Source organism: Stenella coeruleoalba (assembly GCF_951394435.1).
Source record: "Stenella coeruleoalba genome assembly, chromosome: X".
Lineage (NCBI taxonomy): Eukaryota > Metazoa > Chordata > Mammalia > Artiodactyla > Delphinidae > Stenella > Stenella coeruleoalba.
In genome coordinates, this window is record NC_137152.1 from 15,663,294 (window position 1) to 15,685,402 (window position 22,109).

The 22,109-nt window shown below is 42.7% G+C and overlaps 1 protein-coding gene across 7 annotated transcripts in view; it reads right to left on the minus strand.

The window, feature by feature from the left end:
* The window catches only part of SH3KBP1 (SH3 domain containing kinase binding protein 1), a gene marked incomplete at its 3' end in the record, with an annotated part of 345,340 nt that overhangs the window by 106,509 nt on the left and 216,722 nt on the right, over positions 1-22,109 (minus strand). The gene's annotated exons all lie outside the window — the stretch shown is intronic.

Genomic DNA, 22,109 nt, shown 5'->3' on the forward strand with positions numbered 1-22,109 from the left:
GAATAAAAAAGATCAAGATCATGATGACGAAATGCTCACAACTGGTCCTAAAAGCCTCATACTTAAGTTTTGGTATTGCTCTCTGTATTGGCTGCCATTCTTCCATTAGGCCTGGACCTCAGTGACAGATAGGTGGGAAAACCAAGTTAAAAAGGCTTTATCCTTGTAGGCACTCCATATCTCTTATTCCCATTCTTCCTTGGTTCTTTTTTTTTTTTTTTTTGCAGTACGTGGGCCTCTCACCGTAGTGGCCTCTCCCGTCGCGGAGCACAGGCTCTGGACGCGCAGGCTCAGCGGCCATGGCTTACGGGCCCAGCAGCTCCGTGGCATGTGGGATCTTCCCGGACCGCGGCAAGAACCCATGTCCCCTGCATCGGCAGGCGGACTCTCAACCACTGCGCCACCAGGGAAGCCCTCTTCCTTGGTTCTTATTAGAAGGTTGATTACTTTCAGCAGAGAAAACAGGGACATTTCCCCTCAGTTTATGAGAAGCTGACTCAATCTATGGCCCAGAGGAGGTGTTCAAAGTGTCTGCAGCTTGGAAGGAAGGGCAGGAAGAGGGAAGGCACAAAAAGACAGAAAGAAGGAAGGGATGGAAGGATAGAAGGCCACGACAGACAGATGATGGGCAGGTTGAAGGACAGGCAGAAGTCAGAGTGTCCAGGGCAACTGTGCCTAGTCATGTTTCCTTCTAGCCATCTAAAAGCCAACTAGCTCCAAAGGTGGAACAAGCAGGGCCAGCAGCTCCCTTCCTTCCCACCAGCCTTTCAACCCTCCAGGGCTTTGAAAAAGGCCAATGCTGCAGACCCGAGGCAGCTATTTAGTAGTTAAAAACAAAAAAAGAATCTGTTTTGAGTTCATTTTCTTCCTTTCATTCAGAACTAATTCTATTATCATCCATTATTTATGAACCATCCACAGAAAAGACTGGATATTGTCTCTAACTAAAGATATTCCCCCAAACACAGGCAACTCAGCGGCTCAAAGCAACAAAAATGAAAAACGAGACGAGCAGCAAAATGACGGTTCCAAAGGTGAGGTCTGTCCCCGCCTCCTGTCCTTGGACATCACGTTTGTGTGATGGTGATTAACGTCCGAGGAAAACGTCGACTGATACCAGGGAAACAGCTCTCAGAACCAAGCAGCTGCGTGAATCTCCCCAACAATGAGGAGTTTCCCCAGTGAGAATTTCGGCCACTGGGAAAACCAAACATATCTCCTCCTTGAACACATGAAGGGGAATGAACTGCGTAATTGACATACTGGCACGGTGGAATTTTTCTTCTAATACGACTGATTCACCACAGTTTTTAATTTGAAGAAGTTCTTCATGCTTCAAATGTTGAAACTAACATTAAATATGAATAAATCACAGAAAGAGTGTAAGATAAATCTAATCCTCAGCCCTTAGTGAATTTTTAAAAACATTTGTGACAGAAAGCCTTTACATTTTGCACGGTGACATTTTTATTTAGTGCTGCAGGGCTTTCTATGTTGGATAAAAAATGAAACCCAAGATACTATGCCGTTCCTCAACCGCCACTAAATACTCAAGCTAATAACACTGTGATTCCGAGGAAACATCAAGGAGGAAAAAAGCTTGTTGTTATTTGGCCATAAGGTCACATTTGATGAAAAACTGTTCTTAGAATCATCTTGAAAAATCAGGAATTGACAGTAAAAACAGATGCACTCAGTGTCATTCGCATTCCTGCTCACACTTCCAACAGCATCTCCATCACTCTCTTTGTTTTCCCCTTTTGTGGACCAGAATAAACCATCGCTGCTGTTAACACATTAGGAAGAAGAAAACAAAAGTGATTCATCCTTTAGTTATTGCTGACAGTAGAGAGAGGAAAATACAGCGGTAAGAACTATGTCCAATCCTGACTTTGCTTCCATTCCTGAAAAAGAAATCACACATCCGATGGTTTGGGCCTTAAGCCAGATGCCTTCCTTTAGAGAAACTTTCACAGGTTGTATATTGTTACGACACCCCCTTACTTGGTAACAAAAGGAAGTGTTGCCCTCCATCTCTGATGTCCTGGTTTACCAGTGCGTCCAAGCTAACAGACATCAAGAAAGGCCACCAACTAAATATACTTACTTCTGAGCAGAAAGACATAAGAAAGCAAAGCTTACTCTATTATTTTTTTTCTTGCTATTTGAGAAAACACAGCGCACTGGTCTCTGCGTGGATCCCAGCATCGGGGGGTGGGGGTGAACCTGATATTGCCCTCTTCTTCTGGGGATGCTAGACCTTAACTCCCTCCTTCTTCCTCATGGGCCTTGAGGAAGGTCTAGAGTAAGGCCAGTTCCTCCCTTCTCAGCCTGGTCTTCCAGGTGTCCCAGAGATGAGAGCTGTTCAGGTGTCTCTCTCTTCTCTAGGACCCAGACCTAGAGAAGTATGGTTCCCAGACCTGGAGAAGTATGGTTCCCAGACCTGCGGCACTAGCCTCACCTGGGAACTTTGTTAGGAAGTCAAATTCCCAGGCCCCGCCCCAGCCTTTCTCAATCGGAAAGTCTGGGGATGGTGCCCAGCAGCTTCTGTCTGAACACACCCTCCAGGGGATTCTGGTGTACGTTCAAGTTTGAGAACCACCAACCTAGATGTAGGAGGGATTCCATTAGCATTAACCAAATCCCTTTTCTGGGATTAACAACTCGGGCGCCTATTCTCATACCTGGACAAATTATAAAACATCTTTTTCACTCTTCTTCCTCTCTTCTCTACCTCCTTCCACTAAATGCCTTCCCCCTTCTCTATTCTCACTGGCATAAGAACTTGTCATTGCTACTGAATGAGTCGGTTCAGAGAGGCAATGAAGTTTAGTAGAGCAGACAATGTGACAATATCACTGAGGGAGGAGGGGGGCAGAGGTGGCCATGAGACCCTTCACCAAAGGAGTACTGAAAGGATGAATGCATGGATGGATGGATGGACAGATGGATGAATGGATGGTAAGACCGCTTTGAACCAAAAGTGGAAGACTGTATCTAGCCTCTCTGGGCTCAGACTACCGTGAAGGCCAAGTGGGCAGATCCCCATGACGGGGTCGACCTTCAGGGACAGCCAAGCCCTGCGGCTCCTCTGTGGCGCTCCCCTTTACTGGCATTTGGGGCGGGACATTTCTTCACTGGAGAAGACTCTCACACACTAAAGGACAGTTAGCAACACTTTCTCCTGCTCACTAACAGCCTGTAGTGCTCCTTGTTTACTGCATCCACCCCAAACACCCCACCCCTTTCCAAACACCTCATTTGAGAAGCTCTATCCCTTGCCCTTCCTCTAAATATAAGAACAAAGACAAATGTAGTGAATTACTGCGTTCTCACCAGGCTTCCAGCTTCCTGTACCTCTGAAAACATGTTTGATCCATTGGGCTAAATGTGAACAGAAACCCCAGCTTTTAAAGGGCATTCATCATGAGAGCAATGCCAAGTTCCAGTACACACACAGGTCCCACATAGCTGAAGGTCAGCCACAGTGCAGGCCTGCGTGGACGGACAAATTGGGGAATCACATCCATGCATCTCTCATCCACCTTGCAGGCAGTAAAGAAGGATGCTAGGCTTGCAGAGGCTATGGAAGAGCATTCGGGATCTCCACTTGTGGCTTCCTTGGCAGAGCTCAGAGTTCCTGCCTTCCTGGGTGTCACAAAGAAGGTGTTATCCAGGACAAGCACGAGCCACACACTTAGGGGCTGTGTTGATCCTGCTCAGGACACAGCTCTTTCAGCTCCTAAGAGATCTGCAAACAGGCCCATTTTACGACATGCCTTCGATGGAGGGACTCTTGGGCTCTGCTCCATAGCTCAGCCCAACATGTCCTCTTCTACTCCATGCTGTGGCTAAAGACTTCCCAGGACCCACATCCGCGACACTCTGCTCTGATTGCCCCCCAACTCAGAGGCTGCTGCTTGATCTGGGAGTGCATGTACATATGGACCTGAAATGTATGAAATGTATGTATGAAATCTATGGAGCTGAAAGCTCTACAGACTATTACTATCAACCCACTTCAACACACAGTAATCACCAAGTTGGTGTCAATTTTTGTCTCTCCTGTCACACCCTAATCTCCATTTAAAACCTGATTTTTAAAAATTAATAATTCAAAAAGTTCTTCCCTTTGAATATGTAATACCAGAAGTCCCTCTGCTGTTAGCTCTCTTGACAAAAGTACTAAGTAAAGTTTTGGGGGGTTTTGTGTACAGTAGGGGCATCATATATACTCCTAGCTCTGTAAGATCTGATAACACAGCCTCAGGACAGATAACACACATATGATTTCAGTTAGTAGAGCTAGTCATTTCTTTTCTTTTCTGTGCCAAAATGAAGAAACTAATGCTTGTAGGAAAGACAATCACTGGATTGGACTCCAGTGGAATCCAGTTCCCTAATGACTAATATATCTGTTTCTCTTCGCAACTGCTGGAGTGTGAGACCAGGATCCTGCTCAAACCAAGTGCAAAATCACTCCTCTGACTTTATTCTAATTCAGATGCAAGCTCCTTTGAGTGTAAAAAAGTTTCCAGTCATAGGACAATGCTAAGGAGAACAAAGTTTACGTCCTATCTCTGAAAGTCTCTTCTCCAATAATACTACAGAAAACTCTGAAATCACAAAGGCAACCAGGTTCGCTGCGTAGGGGGAGGAGTGAGAGAGCTCCTTGCATCCTAGCAGTTGGTGAAGCCCCCCTGTTGGTAGACCAGGCTTTCTGATGCCTATTCTAGAAGAGGGTGATCTTCTGAGAAGCTATACGGAAACATCACTCGAGTGCTTACACAAAGCCAAACACAAGACATGACTTTTCAAAAAGCTGGTAAAATACAAGATAAAGGACGGCTCTTTGAAGGCACGAGGCACGACTTTGACTACATTTGGTATCTGACAGTACCTTCCTTTTCTGTTCAGTACAGCTTTGTTAAATACCCGTTCGATGTGAGACAGCGAAGCAGATGGAAAGGCAAGAGGACGCTGAACATCACTGCACACACTGAAACAGCAATTTGCTGGGTTCTCCAGAGTGGTGTTTTTTTTTTTTTTGCGGTACGCGGGCCTCTCACTGTTGCGGCCTCTCCCGTTGCGGAGCACAGGCTCTGGACGCGCAGGCTCAGCGGCCATGGCTCACGGGCCCAGCCGCTCCGCGGCATGTGGGATCCTCCCAGACCGGGGTATGAACCCGTGTCCCCTGCATCGGCAGGCGGACTCTCAACCACTGCGCCACCAGGGAAGCCCCAGAGTGGTGTTTTGAGGGGTGCCCAGCCATTCAGCATGGTTATCCCAAATCCCAGTCAATATACAGGAAACAGAGAGATACAGGCTACGGGAGAGAGCGATGAGGAGAGAAACAAAACAGTAACTGTATATGACCATATCCACAACCTTTCAGCTTTCCTTTTCCACCACAAATCAGAGAGCTATACAAACTGCTATTAAAACTCACTGTCAACTTTTTATATTTATCCTTACATGCTCCTTTCATGAACATCTATGACTGATGGTATTAGGAGAAGTCTGCTTGGTGCTCAGCAGGGAGCGGTACGAGCAGGGCAGAAGCCCCTTATGTAGCCAGCTCCTGTCTGAGCCAGAAGAGAACTAGTACAAAAGAGTGTCCATACAATGGAGTGCCTGCGCACTTCTAAAGGAAGGCTTTTCTACTCGCTGGGAAATTTACATTAGCAATTGTCAATTCACCCGCCTTTGGTTGGCCCAGCCTAAACGACTTGCTATCGACAGAAGATATGTCAGAGTAAAATACAACTCCAAATTCTAAAAATCAAATGCATGGTCCAGTGAAAGAAAAAATATATTTGGAGCTCCATTCTACGGACAGAGGTATTACCTCTGCAATACCTCACATACCACTGTGTTAATTCTGACGTCTCCAAAGGGGCAGGCTTCATATAAGTAAGTCTCCTCTAAACTTGGCTATAAGAAAAGCTAAAATGTAAAAAGCTGTCTTCTGATTATTAAGTTGGGCTTAAGACTTACAGTTATTCATATAATGTTTATTTCCCTGGTTGTCTTGAAATGTTAGTGATAATTCAAGTTACATTAAACCTCCTTGCCCAACCAGAGTTAAAGACCTTGTCAGATTCACAGCTGCTTTAGAAGTATTTGTTAGCTGTATTCCACTTAGAAGTTTAACGGCTTTTCTCCTCCTTTCTCTTCAGAAACGGTGCACTCCTTGAGGGAGGGACCTAGATGTTCATTATTCTCTTATCTCCACAAAGTGAAGGGTTAGGAAGTGTTTGTTGAGTGGAGCCAGGAATTTGGGGGCACCATCCCCTCATCCTTTGCCCTACCATGAGCATCCTACCACATCACAACATGTAAATGAAGGGAGCTGTCCTCCTTGACAAACCAGACTCCTCTTGGAGCCCCACTGTTTGTCACTGTCATGTATCAGCTCTTCCAGGCTGATCTCTGGTGACAGCACATTGTCCAGGATGTCTTCCTAGACCTCTATGGCCCCTGCCTTACTCCCCTGTTCTCATGCACATGACCCCGACCTCCGATTAATTATTGGTTGCCATAAGGAAGAATCCAATCTCAGCCATGTTTCTGGTGGACTTTTGTCTGCCTATGATGTCCAAATACTCTTCGTAGCCTGATCCCTCACATTTTCTCAGGTTCCTATTATGATCAAAGGGCCCTCACTTGGAGGGTATATTATCATCCAGGTATGTGTGTACACACACACACACACACACACACACACACACACACACACACACTCCCAAGATGTTCCACCAACCAACCAACTAAATACCAAAACACCTAATGCCACAATCTGGTAAATTTGGGAAACACAAGATGCTTGGTCTAATCCTTGCATAATAGCATATTAAAGGCTCTGAGAAGTCCTGCAGTTACAGATTAATTTTATCCTTAACATTTTCTCATTGTTTTCTAAACTTATCCGCACACAGAAGTCCTACTTCTTATGATACCTATGGACACATCACGAGAACGAGCAGTCCTCAGAAGAGGTGGGTGAAGGTCACCACTTCTGCTTCCTAAATTCTCTTGGCTCGTCCTCTCTGGCTCCTAGACTCACAACGTGGAACCCACCCTTGACTACTCTCTTACTGCACCTTCCCATATCAAACCCACCACCCAGTCCCTGCTTTCAGTTTCATCCCCTCCTCTTTGACCCCAGCCTGTGGGCTTTGTAACTAACACAGGAACTATTTCCACAGTTTTCTAGACGAGGATCCTATTCTCCAATTCAAGCCACTTCATTAGCTCTCCTGTAGACGCAACTTTTAATCACCCTCCACCACCACCCCTTACCATATCTATTTCAAAACACTCAGAATATATACTGTTTCTCAATGGCTATTCATGTAATTCCCAAAGCCCTGAAGACATTCGAGGGTTTACTTCTGATAGCTGCAACTTGGCAGCTCTCTCAATGGCTGGCATCTTTCTCTTGTGCTCTTAAGATGAGTAGCCAACTTTGACTATAAGACACCTATTTCCATCTTAGATGCTTCCATTAGATCTTCTAGGGTTTACTCTTTCTATCTGTCCAATAGATACTTCAGTATCTATCATTTTACTGAACATGTATATATGAAGTCTGTTTTATATTTGTATATTAAACACACATGCACACTCTCTCTCTCTGACACATGTGCCTCAGTAGAAAGATGTACCTAAGAATTTGAGCCAATTTCTAGAATTTACCATGCACTTTAACTTCTGCCAGGATCTGATCATTTGGTTTATTTGTTTGCTTTTTGAATACCTCAGGAGACCATGTCCTAGAAAGCTGGAAAGAACCACCCAACACATGCACTCACAGGAGGAATAGGATTTTCTCTGTCAAAGCAAAATAACTTTTTGAAGGTGTAGTAGGGGCTTCCGCTTGTGCTGGGGAAATGCAGTGCTGAAGGAGGAGTCAAAACCTACTTAAGTGCTCAATGAGGTGGAGGATGTACATTCAGACCACATTAAAATCATAGGAGGCAGCTCTCCAAACATCTGACAGTATATGAAAATGCTGTTTCTATTTTCCCCCACTGTTCCCAAGAGAGGAGCCTGCATGCTATTTTGTTGTCGGATCATCTTATTCACAGAGGATAAACAAGCCAGAGTAAATTTCCATTTCATATAGTACTTCGGCAAAACACAGTTCGCCAGTACGCTTTCAAAAGGCTATTTTCTGCTATTATGACAGATAAAAGGAAATCTCAAGCCTTTCTTCTACCAGAGGATTAGTTTTATCTTTTGATTAATAATGCTTTCCTTTTAGATGCATTTGGAGAATTTAAGAAGAGCGTGGGTAAGAAAGAGAGAAGGATGGTATGGGAGCAGGGAATATCACGGGGCCAGTTTGAGTTCTGTTCATCCAGTGCTTTAACATGAAACTGGCTGTACATACACGGACCAAGTCCTAATTTTCTAATAAAGTAGTGGTATGAATTCAATTAACATACAAAGATCCTTTCCAGCTCTACAATATTTTGAGTTACTCAGTCCCAACACAGTCCAGGCTATCCCCCTTACCTGGGATGGTACCTTCTCCTGCAGTATATTTGAATCCTGTCTCACCTTTAAGGGGCAACTAAAGTCCAGCTAGCTAAATGTTTTCTACTGACATGCAGCCCACATTTGATCATGACATTTTTCTGTGTATGAGATACTTGAGGGCAAAACCACGTTTATTCAGTTTTCCTTTCTGCATTTAAAGTGAAGGCTTGCCTCAACCACTCTTCCTCCGTCCCTCCCTCCCTTCCTTCTTCCCTTCCCTTCCTTCCTTCCTTCCTTCCTTTCTTTCACTCACTCACTCACTCACTCATTCATTTATTCAGCATTCTTTTCTAGAACTACCATGAGCCATGATCTATGCTGGAAGCTGCATATACAAAGATGAGATGGGCGGAGTCCTGGATCTCAAATAAGTTCAAAATTTAGCTGTGGAGACAGATTAATTAACAAAGCATCACAGTCCAAGGGATAAACACTACAATAAAAGTGTGCATAGAAAAGAGAAAAGGAGCCATTAACAAGTCTACATGGGGAAAGAAGCCTCACAGCAATGATGCAGCTTGAGTTAACTTCTGAAGAATCAGTAGGAATTTGCCAGGTAGAAAATGGTAGAGAGAGTATTCGAGCTAAAGAAAAGCAGGAGTGAAGGTGAGAATGTAAGCAGGGAATGGGGGCTTCGCAGCACAGAACGGGGACAATGGAAGGGGGGATCCTGTAGGTGGGGTGAAAGGAGGAAGAGCTGCTCGGGCCAGGAGGCCAGCAAGGTAAATGGAAGCCAATGTTACCGTTTGTGCTTTATCTTAAAGGCAACTGGTAGTTAGCAGAGGTGTGGCATGATCACATGTGACTTTAAGACCAATGATCCGGTGGCATTGGGAGGAATGAAGAAGAAAGGAAAGGGCATGTGAAAGTCAAGGAGATAATTAATTAGGAGGTTGATGCAATGATCCAACTGAGGCAGTGAAACTAAGGATGCGGAAGAGAGGCTGGAGAAACACGCAGACTGCCAACCTGTCCATATTCCACAATCACGACAGGGATAAATCAGTGACTGTGAATTGGTGTGAATATAGATGGAAAAATACCCAAACTCTGTTATGTTCTTGAGTCAACATATATGTATTCTACAGAGGTATTGAGTGCCAATGGTGTACAAAGAACATTAAGTTCAGACCCTGACCAGAGACGCAAAAGAGCTCAACAGGCTCAGGGAAGCATCATGGAAAATCTATCCTAATGACAAGAATCACAGTGGATGTGTTTCTCAGGTCGCTGATGCTGGTGTGGTGACATTAGTGACAAAATAGTAGGCCTGTGATAGTGTTGAACAGTTACCTTACTGTTAAAACACTAATCAATCTACCATTTGAAAACAAAAACATTTTTTTAAAACAGAGGCACATAAGAAGCTCTGGACATGTACGAAAAAGCATCTTTCTAATCTGACAAATTTCAAGTAAACAGTTTAGTCAAATATGTCTCCAAAAATGTCTTAAGCTAGAGACAAAAATGGGAAATTTCTTTTCCCCAAAAGAAATTTCCAGAGAAGCTTTTCTCTCCTTCAGAGTAAGGAAAGGAAATGAAACAGTTTCAAACTGTTTGAAAAGAGGTGATACTTGGAGCAATGCTTTGTTGCTTGGTTTTCAAGTAAAATTGCTACTTAAAAGGCTAGGGCATACAATGGACTATTATCCAGCCTTAAAAAAGAAGGAAATTCGGACACATGGTATATAGCATGGATGAACCCTGAGGACATTACACTAAGTGAAATAAGTCAGTCACAAAAGGGCAATACTATATGATTCCTCCCATATGAGACACCCAGAGTAGTAGAAATCACAGAGACACAAAGGAGAATAGTGACTGTCAGGGGCTGGGGCAGGAGGAATGGGAAGTTGTTGGGTACAGAGTTCCCGTTTTACAAGATGAGAGGAGTTCTAGAGACAGATGGTGGTGATGGTTGCGTAACAACGTGAGCGTATTTAATGTCACTGAATTGTACACTGAACAATGGTTAAAATGGTAAATTTTATGTTATGTATATCTTACCACAATTTTTAAAAAGGCTTAGGGTATACTCCTCTTTCCCTACAAGCCTCTCTTTATGTAGGAATATTGACTAAAATGGCAAAAAATTGCTCACGAGGCTCTGATATCCTGCTATTTAATATTCAACACAAAATAATCAGGGGGTGCAGACAGCATGTAATGAGGTGAGTTAGAGAACAAACCCATCTTTGTCCAGAAACTCATCTCAGTCTTACTGGGAAACACTCCTTACACTTCTAGGAAAGATAACCTACTGATCCCATAAAGACAATCTCTAAATCTGGCTGATGCTAAAGAGCTCTGGCTTTAATCCTGTATGACTCATTCTTTACTTTCATCAACTGTTCCACAGACTCCCAAAGAATAACACTTATTCCTTTTTTGAATCATCCGGACTCCCCAGCTTTATAGAAGAATGGAAGAGAAAACAGCATCAAAGGTTAAAGACTCAATGATATTATCTTTATATTTTATTTTTATTAGAAAGAACAAGTTTACATCACGCACTTCTGCAAAACAGGGACTTCCAAAGTACACTCAGAGGTCAGGTACACATTACTTACATCTTCTAGACCTCCAGAGGAATACTTAGAAAGATGACCCCAAGGTGCTCCAACAATGGAGATTCTCAAAAAGAGATCAAATTGAACTCAGGGTACTTCAATGACTAGTTACTAAGACATTTAACAATGAGGGGTGAACCCAAATTGTGTGCCTTCCATAAAAATATCCTAGATGCCAACTGCTGGAATTCTCTCTCACCGCCCCCTCCCGCTCCGAACTTGCTTTGAATCTCGAGAACAGCACTCACCACCCTCTGCCTTGTGATTATGGCTACTTATGTATGTGTCTGTTTCACTGACGGGGACTTTAAACGCTGCAGGAGGGCAAGGGCAGTGTCTTGGTAATCTCTGTATTCTTTGATGTGCCTTGCACACTAGAGGTACTAAATATTCATAATTTACTGCAGTCAACAATAAGTTCAACATTCAACCAAAACATTTACATTTATGGGGAACGTACTGTGTGCAATGCATTTTCTAGGCACGAGTGATATAACAATGGAACAAATCAACCTGTTTCCTCTTTCACGACAGCATCTGGTGGTAAGAGGGAATTAGTACTGAGTAGGAATTCCCCTCTAAGATCAGACTTAGCAGCTATGTGATCCTGGGCAAGTTACTTAACCTCTCTAGACCTCAGTTTCCTTGCCTGAAATGGAGATAATAGGTACCTCATAGATTTTGCTTGGAAGATTAAATGGAAAAAATGTATATAAAGTGCTTAACCATTACTACTGTTATTGAATTTTACCGAATAAAAACAATCATCATAATGCCTCTTTATGAATCTAGTTACAAAGAATGACTGTTTCAATTACAACATCTTTTAAAAACAGCAGGTTAACTGTCACTCCTTTGCTTGGGGACTGGAGAGCATGAAGCAACTTTTACAAGACAGTCGCACAGCAGAGACGGGCTCAGAGGAAAGTGATAATTCTGAAAAAAGATCAAGGAAGAAAAGCAAGAGCCATCGCCATATAGTCGCTGCTCAGGAGGCAAGGCAGACAAAACAAAGTAAAGAGGAGAAACGACAAGGCCCAGAGCCGACAACCCACAGAGCTTTCAGGTCAATAAAGCTTCGGTTAAGGTGGCGCCCAACAGTGAGTGGCCGGAAGACCGTTCCAGAAGCCCCTCAAGTAGGAGCCCATGCCGACTGCTTCTGGCCGCGTCCAAACTGTTATCTACTGTTAACGACGGAAAAACAACAAGGCGTGTGTCTGGGGAAAACGGCCCGTTGTCAGAGAACAGAAAGCCTTTTACTGAGCATTTTGATACTCAGGAGCAAACGCACCACCACAGAAAATCACCCCACGCCATCTCTTACAAAGCTTGGCATCCATTCAACAATGGATGAAAAACTCCTAAATTGCTCGGCCAGATACTCCTCCCAGGCGGTTCAGGAATCGGGGCCAAATGAGACCATAAACTCACGTGATACAGATTTCTAAAGCCACTAGTGGAAATTACTGACAGACACTTAGACGTGAAAAGCTGGATTCACAGGCCTCTACCTGGAACGGGCCAAGACTTCCTGCCAAACGCTGCTCTTAAAGGCTTCTTTCAACACCAGCAAGGAAGGGACAACTGGAATTCTGTTCGGATCCTATAGGTAGTACATTAACTTCAACAAACCTTGACGAATGCTTACTGCTACACAGCCCACAAAGCGAAACGGTTTTCCCACGTTATTTTTACCTTTACGTTTTCAAGAAAGTGCCGTGTTCTCGGCTATAATATTGGAGATTTAAACGTAGTGTTGACAGGAGTCAATGCAACCACCAGATTCCAGATCTCCCAGATCCTCTAGGTATCTAGAGCCTCAAAACGGAACATTCCACAGCCTTCTAAAGAAATGCCTACTGAAAGTTTGTAATGACATGGGAAATTATATATAATGCTGAGTGGAAAAAAATACACAATTATGTGTGCGAAAAAAAATTATGCATGTGGTATGATCTCAACCGGTTAAAAATGTATGGCAAAAGGAGTGAAAGTAAATATGAAACAATGTCAACAGTGTAGGCCCCGGGGTGATTCAATTATAGTGCTTTTTACTTTCTTTTATATTTTTCAACTTTCCAGTGTTTCTACAAACCAGTGATTACTTTTACAAGCAAAGTTTTAAGAAAATAGCACACACTAACATAGGTGGAAAGGATGGCCCACCTCTTCACATTATTAATGCCTTTCTTCAGGTCTGACTTGATTTGCAACACCTCCTAACTAGAAATCACATGCAGCTTCCATTAGCGTGTCATTATATTTCCTTTTCCAAGTCATTAGTAAGGATGTTAAGAACATCAGATGTAAAATGAGTCATGATGGTAACTCACAAGATACCACCCATATATATAGAGCATCCCCGGTCATTTACCATCACACTTTACTTACAGTTATTCATCAGTTCACATCCTCAGTGATTAAGTGGATGATATAAAGTCATTTTCAATTAATGTTGTTCCAAGGAAAGTATTGAGTCATTTTATCAAATGTTTTCAAAGTCAAAAATATATATTTCCTGCTCTTCTAATTAAACCCATGAATTCCTATTCATACATGTGAAGGGGACTGAAAAAAGAGTTGAATTTACTTTGTAACTGTTTTTATGGGAGCCCTCATTTCCCAGTATTTGAAGAAGTACTGGTTTAAGAGGTGTGACCTATCTGTGCAGGGTCCACAGCTTAACTGTTCTCAGTTTTCTACCAGTTCTCTAGTTCTTCGTAAGCAAAAACTCGTTTAAACACAAACCAAAGAAATTTATTACAGTTTCTCAAATGTGAGAAAAACCAAGTGTGATGAGAACCAGGCCCCCCAAATTGTGAGCCCACTTAATGTGAACATACTTTCAAAAATCAAGCCTGACATTTTTTTTCTCATCCCCTTTGTGATGTGGGTTTTTTTTTTAACATCTTATTGGAGTATAATTGCTTTACAATGGTGTGTTAGTTTCTGCTTTATAACAAAGTGAATCAGTTATACATATACATATATTCCCATATCTCTTCCCTCTTGCGTCTCCTTTTTTTAAAATGGGATTCAAAGGCTTCCCTGGTGGCACAGTGGTTAAGGATCCGCCTGCCAATGTAGGGGACATGGGTTTGAGCCCAGGTCCGGGAATATCCCACATGCCGCAGAGCAACTAAGCCTGCTCTCCACAACTACTGAGCCTGCGCTCTAGAGCCCACTCACCACAACTACTGAGCCCGTGTGTCACAACTACTGAAGCCCACGCACCTAAAACCTGTGTTCTGTAACAAGAGAAGCCACCGCAGTGAGAAGCCTGTGCACCGCAACGAGGAGTGGCCCTCGCTCACCGCAACTAAGAGAAAGCCCGCAACAGCAACAAAAACCCAACACAGACAGACAGACATACATACATACATACATAAATAAATAAATAAATAAATAAATAAAATTTAAAAAAAAATTTTTAATGGGATTCAAGTTTGGGGTGTGGACAGATTGAATAAGTGCACTTTTAAGAGGAAACTTTTTGTAGAATAACTTCTGGTCCGTTGGAGCAAAAATTCAGTTCAGTCTGTGCTTGGCTGCCAGTTATATTCATTCATTCATTTATTCTAACTTTAGTTTCATAGCAAGTGTCTGGAGGAAAAAGAGTTCTCTTAAGGCTATAAATTATCTTTACGATGCCTGATGAGTTTTAGGCAAAGCACATCTTCACCGTATGAACAAATGGTATGTCTTTCACTACTCACTTGGCATGATCTCTCTTTCCTGTACTGAAATATTCCCCCATTCTCTTTGTCTTTCTCTGTAACATATACAAAGACTCCAAACCACACAAAATAGAGGGGAAGAAAACCCTCATTTAAAAAACAAAACACGGGCTTCCCTGGTGGTGCAGTGGTTGAGAGTCCGCCTGCCGATGCAGCGGACGTGGGTTCGTGCCCCGGTCCGGGAAGATCCCACATGCCGCTGAGCGGCTGGGCCCGTGGGCCATGGCCACTGAGCCTGCGCGTCCGGAGCCTGTGCTCCGCAACACGGGAGGCCACAACAGTGAGAGGCCCGCGTACCACAAAAAAAACAAAACAAAACAACAACAACAAAAATCACGAAATCACCTATTTTAATCATGTGCTTCCTTAAATGGCACTTTTTGTGGTTATATGCTATTTTCTAAAGGCATATTTTGGTTTTTTATGGGGGCGTGGGGAAGACAATATGCACAGAAAATATCCCAATTGATGCATTTTCTGGTCTTGAGAAATTCCTTGCCCTTTTCTATTACAATGGAGAACGTTCATTTCAGTGCTCTCCACGTTTGAGTTCCTGAGAGCAGCAATTCCTCTTCGTGCCTTCCACAAAGATGTGCTATAGACTCAGCACAGGGAAAACAATACAGATTCACGGAAGATGGTGACAAAGGAGGACAGAGACCAGTGATGGTACTTCTGGAGTTTATAACCCATTCCCTACTCCTGAGTTATTATACTTAATCTATTTCAGACAGGTGGGTTTCAGATGGCCATCTACAGGGGCTTTCAGGGAAAGATTTCCACACCCTTCCCATCACAGGACAAGGAAGAATTTATCAGTGCTCACTACTGGCTACTTCTCCCTTATTCCCAGGCTGGCACCATGTCTCAAATTAAAGGGGGCTCCCCTTTTTTCAGCCATCAATGGGACCAGAGAACGGTCAACCATCACCCCCAACATAATTCTTCATCTCCTCCTCAACTCTGTTTAGCCTTCTCTCTTTGCCACGGTGACCATCACTGTTCCACACTCCCGACCAATTACCTGAGTTCTAGTTTCTTGACCATCTTCATTCATTGCCTCTGTCATCGCCTCTTAGAGTACCCCTGCCTCTTTCTAGTCATTCAGTTTCATGACAAGACGATCAACCCATGTTAGATCTTCGTTTCACACAGAATTTCTAGACTAATGTCAGGGTTGGGCTACCCACGAACATACTGCTCTCTGGCCCCATAAAACCACTTTTAGTACTTGGAAACTATGATGCCTTCCTGACCTGGCTATATCTCTTTTGGTTTCTCAAGACCTTTTGTCATCTCTTATCTGGACTGCTTTTCTCCTCTCCTGCCTAACGACCTATGACTGAAGGCTCTAGCCAGAAAAACCTGGAGTTGTTTGAGCTCTTGGGCAATGAATACAAAAATTACACCAAAAGGTCAGAGATGCTATAACCCTTGACTGTAAGCACAGTAAGGTCAACCATCAATTACACTCTGCTCACCGCTATACTGCAAATCGACAATGTGACATGCATCACTTAGGCAGATTACTTCCACGCATGGGCATAGAGTTACCAGCTTTGTAATGTTTCAGCCTCTTCTGAGTCAAAAATAGCAGTATCTGTATTCACGTCACTTGAAAAAACAGGATTCTAAATTATGAACAAGTCTACTTTCTCTGCTTCTAACAACACCTGAATGCAGAGGGGATACTGGGGTTTGAAGCAAAAGAAACTAAATCTAAAATTGAGACATATAAAGACAGAAAACGTGTCCAGCTCTCCCAATGCAGTAACTGCTAAGCACTGTACCAAGAGGACGAATCTGGACAACTCTAGGATCTTAAAGGCTTGACATTTTACATCACTACTTCTCTTATTATCAGTTTTGTTAATTGTCAAGAAAAGGTACCCAAGAAGTTTCAGAAAAGCTGCCTCTAGTGAAGGAAAAAATGAGAAACGCAACTAAGAAGTCAAAATAAAAAGAACAGACTGAGCAGATGCTACCAAAACAAATGGAGCAAAACATATTAAAATCACTGGTAGGTGAAAATGCTTAGCAAGTGAAAGAAGAAAAAGAAAATGAGGCAGTAAATCCATCTTTACCACTTCTAACTTCTTCATCTTAAATGAGCAAAACAGAAATACAGCTTCTGCATGATAGAGACTCCAAGTATCTGCCTTCAATTTTCCAAACATTGCCTATTTTATTCCTAAAAGTTCAAGGATGAGTTTAATTGGGGTGACACTCCTGACTCACAGGCCATCTGTGAAATGGCTTAACGATAGCCTTTTGATGAAGAAGTGGCTTGTAAGGCAATTCTGGAAAACTCTTAATTTGTAAACTGTTCATTTTATAGCCCAAGTTGAGAGAGAGAGAAATCTCTATTAGAGGTGTCGGTAGGGGTTATTGTACTTATGCTTCCAGGTGTTTCTAGAGCATTTATGGGTATACATTTATTTAGGATCTGGCCTCCAACATCAAGAGCCTGAGCTGAGAATAAGGCTGTCATGTCATAATTTTTAAATGGCCTCAGATGCCACAGAAAAATACAAAACAGGTTGCTGACTAACTGAACGATCTCTGTGATCTAAATTCTTTCAACGGAAGCAAAGACAGATCACCATGCAAAGTAAGCTGGATAGCTTGTTTTAAAGTTGCCAGCTTTCATAGAGCATTAAACTTAATCCATCCCATTGTTCTAGTTGCATAGAACATCATTTTACAACCAGTGAGAATCTCTGAGAGAAAAAGACAAGCTAGGTGCTGAAGCATGATGATTTTAACGGCCACACAGAAAATTTTAAACCCTTAAATTTCAGGAGTCAAAAGCATCTGCAAACTCTAGGATTATAAATATTATGAAATAATTGTTAATACATGAACAAAAGAGGGCCACAATGAAATACGTACAGATACCTCAGCCCACCCCACTGAAGAACGTCAACTGAAGCAAATGAACATGTTGGCAAACAATGTACAAAAAGAAGGACTTTCATTTCCTGTCCCCAAGGAATTCCAGAGCAGAAGTGAGGAGAGCAAATCAATCATAAAACTGGCTTTCCCCACAACGTAAGATGAAACGAGTACTATCATTTAGAATTAAAATAGCGCAAAAGAGAAATTCACCTTTTCTCAAAACAATGGTTTTGAATCCGTTCTCCATAAACCTGTGAGGGGCTAAGTGAGACGCCGCAGTCCTGTCACCCTTAAACCTCTGAAGCCAAGCAACACCAAGGCTCTCCGCTCATCTTTTCTCCAGGAGCTGCAGGAACAGGGGGAACTAGTCCTTCCTTGAAACAATTTGCAATCTCTTGGGGTCGTGTAACTGATCTGCTAGTTCATGGGGGTTCTCAGACAGAAGACCTCTTCCTCAACTCCTCATTCTAAGATGGGAAGAATAATATCCTTTCCTATTAGTGATAGGCAACACGAACACACGTTAAACACCAATTCCAACCACAATGAGACACCACTTCACACCCATTAGGATGGCTATTATTAAAAAAAGAAAAAAGGGACTTCCCTGGTGGCCCAGTGGCTAAGACTCCATGCTCCCAGTGCAGGGGTCCCGGGTTTGATCCCTGGTCAGGGAACTAGATCCCACATCACAACTAAGAGTTCGCATGCCACAGCTAAAGAACCCACACACGGCAACGAAGATCCCACGTGCCGCAACTAAGACCTGGCTCAGGCAAATAAATAAATAAATAAATAATTAAAAACCCCCCAAAAACAGAAAATCTCAAGTGTTGGCAAGCATGTGGAGAAATTGGAACTCTTGTGCATTGCTGGGGGGAATGTAAAATGGTGCAGCCTCTGTGGAAAACAGTGTGGCGGTTCCCCCCAAAATTAAAGAGAATTACCAGATGACCCAGTGATTCCACTCCTGGGGGTATACCCCAAAAAACTGAAAGCAGGTGTTGGTATGCCAGTGTTCATCGTAGCATTATTCACAGTAGTCAAAAGGTGGAAACAACCTAAATGTCTATCAATGGAGGGATGATTTTAAAAATTGTGATATATCCATACAATGGAGTGCTATTCAGCCTTTAAAAGGAAGGAAATTGTGACACATGCCACAACATGGATGAGCCTTGAGGACATTATGCTAAATGAAATAAACCACAAAAGGACAAATATTTTATGACCCTACTCTCATGAGTATTCAAATTTGGAGAGACAGAAAGTACAATGGTAATTGCTAAGGGGAGGGGGAACTGGGAGTTAGTATTTAATGAGTACAAAGTTTCAGTTTGGGAAGACGGAAAAGTTTTGGAGATGGATGGTGATGATGGCTGTATAACGATGAGAATGTATTTAATGCCACTGAACTGTACATTGAAAAAGGAATAAAATGGTATCATATTATATATATTTTACCACAATAAAAAGATTCTATATTTCTACAAGAGTAGACAGAAAGCTTTTATGGGGATTTCCACTGGGAAGTAAAGCTGAGTGTGGGACTGAGAAAGCCTTAGCTTTGTTCTGCTGGAATCTTTTATCATATACTTGGGTTAGTTTCATTAAAAACAAAACCAACCAGAATTAAGTCAGCTTATAACCTGGAAGCTCCTAATTTGAAAATTCAGCCAGAGGAAATAATCAGGGAAGGTACAATAATGTATATATAAGAATTTATTTATTTATTTTTTTTGCGGTACGCGGTCCTCTCACTGTCGTGACCTCTCCCGTTGCGGAGCACAGGCTCTGGACGTGCAGGCTCAGCGGCCACGGCTCACGGGCCCAGCCGCTCCGCGGCATATGGGATCTTCCCAGACCGGGGCACGAACCCACGTCCCCTGCAACGGCAGGCGGACTCTCAACCACTGCGCCACCAGGGAAGCCCCAAGAATGTTGTTTTTAATAGTAAAATTGTGGAAGCAACATAAATAGTTACCACACAGGGATTGGTTCAATAAATGGTGGTGCATCTTGACAATGAATGATCATACACCTCTCTGACAGAAAAGGGGGACCCATAATATGTTAAGTTTTAAAAACAGGTGACATTGAACATGACCTCATTATTGTATGAGGAGTGAGGTGTGTACTGCATGCACATTCAGGCTCAGATAAAAGTCTGGAAGGATACACAGAAAATGTTGACTACGATTATTCCTGGATCAGGACAGGAATAAAGACGCAGATGCAGAGAATGGACTTGAGGACACAGGGAGGGGGCAAGGTAAGCTGGGACAAAGTGAGAGAGTGGCATGGACATATATACACCACCAAATGTAAAATAGCTAGCTAGTGGGAAGCAGCCGCATAGCACAGGGAGATCAGCTCGGTGCTTTGTGACCACCTAGAGGGGTGGGATAGGGAGGGTGGGAGGGAGGGAGACGCAAGAGGGAGGGGATATGGGGATATATGTATACATATGGCTGATTCACTTTGTTATACAGCAGAAACTGACACACCACTGTAAAGCAATTATACTCCAATAAAGATGTTAAAAAAAAGGGCAATTTCTATTTATTTCTTCATATTCTTTAACTTTGAGTTTTTATTATTATAATAATTTTTGCAAAGAGCTCCTGTAGTCAGAAGTAACAGAGTTATTTCCACTTTGAGAAACAAACAAGCAAAGGGTTTGGGGGGCACTCAGCAGTACAATGTGTAGTTTACAGGTCACTAACTTTAAGGGTTGCAGGGGCCACCCTTCCTGCCCCATTTCCAGGCCCTAGTCTGATGGAGCCAGAGAGGCCATTACCAAGACTCCCACGTTTCACAAGTTACACTCCATCAAGCCTTCACTCATTTCCCAAATGAAGAGTCACCATCTGAATTTTGCATATAAGGACCTAATTCTGTGTTTTACTTTTCAGAACTCAGGTCAGTGACACCCAGCAATAATAACAATCAGCAAGTTTCAGATATCTTTCAATAGGAAAATTCTCTCAAGCCACTTCAGAGGAATATATCTTTATTTTAGCCAACTGCTCCCTTCTAGGCAAGCAACAGACACCATTCAAAAAACTTTCAAGAAGTCCTCCTACTCTTAAAATAATGTGTTAAAACAATGTGTTTCCTTTCTGTCATGCTATTTTCCTTTTTTTGAAAATTTGAAAATATTATAAGTTAAAGGCAACAGAAAAAGACATAGATATATTTTACAGATACCATCAACTCTCCCCTTAAAATTTTTTTTGCAACAAGAAACAGGAATGTGGAAGACATATGACGCATTGTAAGCTTTACTTACCCTGTGGTTTATTTAGGGAATTTTATTTTGTGTTTGGAAAATGACAGACTTCTGCTTTTAGGTAGACAAATATGAACAACTCACAGAGAGAAAGCAGAGCACCTATTACTAGCAAGCTTTTAGAGAATCAAATAATTTAGTGTCTCTATTTTACTCTGTATATGAGCAAACGAATATAAATGTCCAGGACTGCAAAATTAGCCAAATATCTTTAACTCAATAAAAAAGCACTTCAACAGCACCCAGAAATCACTACTCACAGCTTCTCCACTCGCAAGGAAAACTCCAACGTCCATGCCCCCCAAGAGTGAAATGCCCCACAGCTGGCGCGCTCTGCATGGACGTGTTCTCTCCTAAGCTAACCTGAAGAGCAAGCTGGATTTGTTTACTGCACAAACATCTGTAATTGCTAAACATCTCAGTGACATGGGGTAACAGTTACTGCTTGTGCAAACTGCCCATCCAAATTACTCTCTGCAGTATGAGCACATGAAAACCCAAGACACAGAGAAATTGGAAACATCTGTAAAAATTAATGGCCGAATTAACCAAAGTGGGGGGCTGGTTAAAACAGCTAAATAGTTCCAGCGCAACATTTGACTTGAGAAAATAATCCTCCACGTTATAGGTTGCTCCTTAGCCTATCCACAGCCCCCCTCTGTGGGGGGTCCCCGCTGGTAACCCCTTCATTGTAACCTACCAATGCAAACCCATCACAAATCTTGTTAACAGAACAGTATAGATAAGATACAAGTTAAGAGAATTTATTCCATCTCTAAAAGAAAAAAAAAAGAAGAAAAAAGAAAAAGAAATACCTCTTCTCCCATCATGCAGGCAGCCTCCTCTCTTCAGTTTGAAAAGGTCCCAGAACTACTCTGGAAGCCTCCCACTTCCTTCCAACAGCCAAAGGCATGGAGCCTGAAGGACCCAGCCTAACCCTGAGTCATACTTGGGACCAAATGAGCAACGGGCAGAACAAAGCTCGCATTTGTTTATGGCTCAGGAAGCCAGGGCCGATTCATGGCTTGGGTGGCTTCGAGAAAAGTCTTCCTTCCTCGCCTACGTCGC